Source organism: Physeter macrocephalus, chromosome 13, assembly GCF_002837175.3.
Source record: "Physeter macrocephalus isolate SW-GA chromosome 13, ASM283717v5, whole genome shotgun sequence".
NCBI lineage: Eukaryota > Metazoa > Chordata > Mammalia > Artiodactyla > Physeteridae > Physeter > Physeter macrocephalus.
In genome coordinates, this window is record NC_041226.1 from 25322250 (window position 1) to 25326662 (window position 4413).

The following is a 4413-nucleotide window of genomic DNA, read 5'->3' on the forward strand; positions in this document are numbered from 1 at the left end:
AACAATATTTGCTATTTGAGTGTTTAAATTTTTACATAAACGGTATCATGTGGTGTGTACATATTTGGCAATCTGCTTATTCTTTCACTCAACACTAAAAAATCCAACATACTGATTGATGCATGTTTATATGATTCATTGATTTGTATTAATAGACAACTTTATTTATGCATTCTCCTTTTATTAAATGTCTCTATTTTTCATTAATACAATCTTGCGATATACATACTTGTACATACCTCTTTGTGCCCATATGTACATACCTAGGAGTGGAATCGTTTGGTCATAGACCAGAGGTATCTTCAACTAATAAGGTACTACCAAATAGGTCTGCAAGTGGTTGTACTGATTTACATTTCCATTTGCAGGGTGTATGAATTCCCATTTTCTTTTATCCTTGCCAAAACCTGTGCTATCACACAGTTTTGCCAACCTGAGGGGTCTAAAATGATACCTCATTTCCCTGCATTTTTCTGACTACGGTATTATTGAGCATATTTTTAGATGTTGGTTGATATTGCTTATTCTGAATTCCTTTGATGGAAATTGCCTGTTCATACAATTTGCCCATTTTTCTAATGGATTGTTTGCTTTCTGAAAATCATTTTATGTGAATTTTTACAGAAGTCAAAGAATCATATGAAAAGATCATTAGTCATTAAATAAATGCAGAGTAAAGTCACAATGAGATAACCTCACCTACTAGAACTTACCTATTAGAACCGCCTTAAAAACTGACAATACCAAGTATGATAAGGACGGGAGCAACAGGTACAAATACTCATTCATCAATGGTGGTATTGAAAATGGCACAGCAATTTGGAAAACAGTTTGGCGGTTTACTATAAAGTAGATATAGAGGCATATATCTACCATATGACCCAGCAATCCTATGGTGTTTACCTGAAGGAAAGGAAGATACATGTTCATATAAAACCTGTACACAATTTTTTATGGTCATTGTATTCATAATCACCCCAACCTGGCAACATCCCAATTTTCTTCAACAGGTGAATGGATAAACAAACTGGTAAACCCATAGAGTGGAATCCTACTCAGCAATAAAAAGGAAAAACTACTGACATAAGCAATGAGATGGATGATCTCAAAATATTTTCTATGCTAAATGAAGGAAGCCAGACTCTGAAAGCTATATACATATGATTCTATTTAAATGACATTTTGGAAAAGGCAAAAATATACAGAGAAATATAGATCAATGATTGCCACAAGCTGTGGGAGGGGGGATGGGTTGACTGGAAACAGGCCTTACAGAACTTTTTTACAGATGAAATAAATATTCTCTACTTTAATAATAGAGCTGATTGCACAACTATACACATTTGTCAAGATTCATAGGACTGTACGGAATAGGATGAGTTTTCCTGTTTGAAAATTATATCTCAATAAACCTGACTGTTTGACATATATACACTAATATGTTTAAAATGGATAACCAATAAGAACCTGCTGTATAAAAAAATAAATAAAATTCAAAACCTCAATAAACCTGACTTAAAAATAAAATAAGTGATTTATAGGATATATGTGTATATATATTATATATACATGTATGATATGTGATTATATATCATATATACATATGTGTGTGTATATATATATATATATATATATAATAGATACTAATCCATGGTAGTTTTTATGTTGGAAAGTATTTTTTCCAGTCTGTGGTCTTTTAACTTTTGTATGTTGTTTACTATTGAACAGAAACTTAACATCTTTATTCAGTGAGATTTTGAATCCTTTTTAAAAAACGGGCAATGCTTTTTATGCCTTACTTAAAATAATCCTTCCACAGCCCAACAAGACAAAATATTCTCTTATATTTTCCTTTTTTTTTGTAACATCTTTATTGGAGTATAATCGCTTTACAATGTTGTGTTAATTTCTGCTGTATAACAAAGTGAATCAGCTGTAAGTATACATATATCCCCATAACCTGTCCCTCTTGCACCTCCCTCCCACCCTCCTTATCCCACCCCTATAGGTGGTCACCAAGCACGGAGCTGATCTCCCTGTGCTATGTGCTTGCTTCCCACTACCTATCTATTTTACATTTGGTAGTGTATATATGTCCATGCCACTCTCTCACTTCATCCCAGCTTACCCTTCCCCCTCCCCGTGTCCTCAAGTCCATTCTCTTGTCTGCATCTTTATTCCTGTCCTGCCCCTAGGTTCTTCAGAAACATTTTTTTTTTTTAGATTCCATATATATGTGTTAGCATACGGTATTTGTTTTTCTCTTTCTGACTTACTTCACTCTGTATGACAGACTCTAGGTCCATCCTCACTACAAATAACTCAATATCGTTTATTTTTATGGCTGAGTAATATTCCATTGTATATATGTGCCATGTGTCTTCATCCATTCATCTGTCAATGGACACTTAGGTTGCTTCCATGTCCTGGCTATTGTAAATAGTGCTGCAATGAACATTGTGGTAAATGACTCTTTTTGAATTATGGTTTTCTCAGGGTATATGCCCAGTAGTGGGATTGCTGGGTCGTATGGTAGTTCTATTTTTAGTTTTTTAAGGAACCTCTATATTGTTCTCCATAGTGGCTGTATCAATTTACATTCCCACCAACAGTGCAAGAGGGTTCCCTTTTCTCCACACTCTCTCCAGCATTTATTGTGTGTAGATTTTTTGATGATGATCTCATTGTCGTTTTGATTTGCATTTCTCTAATGATTAATGATGTTGAGCATTCTTTCATGTGTTTGTTGGCGATCTGTATATCTTCTTTGGAGAAATGTCTATTTAGTTCTTCTGCCCATTTTTGGATTGGGTTGTTTGTTTTTTTGTTATTGAGCTGCATGAGCTGCTTATAAATTTTGCTGGTTAAACCTTTATCGGTTGCTTCATTTGCAACTATTTTCTCCCATTCTGAGGGTTGTCTTTTCGTCTTGTTTATGTTTTCCTTTGCTGTGCAAAAGCTTTTAAGTTTCATTAGGTCCCATTTGTTTATTTTTGTTTTTATTTCCATTTCTCTAGGAGATGGGTCAGAAAGGATCTTGCTGTGATTTATGTCATAGAGTGTTCTGCCTATGTTTTCCTCTAAGAGTTTTATAGTGTCTGGCCTTACATTTAGGTCTTTAATCCATTTTGAGTTTATTTTTGTGTAGGGTGTTAGGGAGGGTTCTAATTTCACTCTTTTACATATAACTGTCCAGTTTTCCCACACCACTTACTGAAGAGGCTGTCTTTTCTCCATTGTATATTCTTGCCTCCTTTATCAAAAATAAGGTGACCATATGTGCATGGGTTTATCTCCGGGCATTCTATCCTGTTCCATTGATCTATATTTATGTTTTTTGTGCCAGTACCATACTGTCTTGATTACTGTAGCTTTGTAGTATAGTCTGAAGTCTGGGATCCTGATTCCTCCAGCTCCGTTTTTCTTTCTCAAGATTGCTTTGGCTATTCAGGGTCTTTTGTGTTTCCATACAAATTGCAAAATTTTTTGTTCTAGTTCTGTGAAAAATGCCATTGGTAGTTTGATAGGGATGGCACTGAATATGTAGCTTGATTTGGGTAGCATAGTCATTTTCACAATATTGATTCCTCCAATCCCAGAACATGGTATATCTCTCCATCTATTTGTATCATCTTTAATTTCTTTCATCAGTGTCTTATAGTTTTCTGCATACAGGTCTTTTGTCGCCTTAGTTAGGTTTATTCCTAGGTATTTTATTCTTTTTGTTTTTGCAGTGGTAAATGGGAATGTTTCCTTAATTTCTCTTTCAGATTTTCCGTCATTAGTCTATAGGAATACAAGAGATTTCTGTGCATTAATTTTGTATCCTGCTACTTTACCAGATTCAGTGATTACCTCTAGTAGTTTTCTGGTAACATCTTTAGGATTCTCTATGTATAGTACCATGTCATCTGCAAACAGTGACAGTTTTACTTCTTCTTTTCTGATTTGGATTCCTTTGATTTCTTTGTCTTCTCAGATTGCTGTGGCTAAAACTTCCAAAACTGTGTTGAATAACAGTGGTGAGAGTGGGCAGCCTTGTCTTGTTCCTGATCTTAGTGGAAATGGTTTCAGTTTTTCACCATTGAGAATGATGTTGGCTGTGAGTTTGTCATATATGACCTTTATTATGTTGAGGTAAGTTCCCTGTATGCCTACTTTCTGGAGGGTTTTTATCATATATGGGTGTTGAATTTTGTCAAAAGCTTTTTCTGCATCTATTGAGGTGATCATATGGTTTTTCTCCTTCAGTTTGTTAATATGGTGTATCACATGGATTGATTTGCATATATTCAAGAATGCTTGCATTCCTGGGATAAGCCCCACTTGATCATGGTGTATGATCCTTTCAATGAGCTGTTGGATTCTGTTTGCTAGTATTTTGTTAAGGATTTTTGCATCTATGTTCATCAG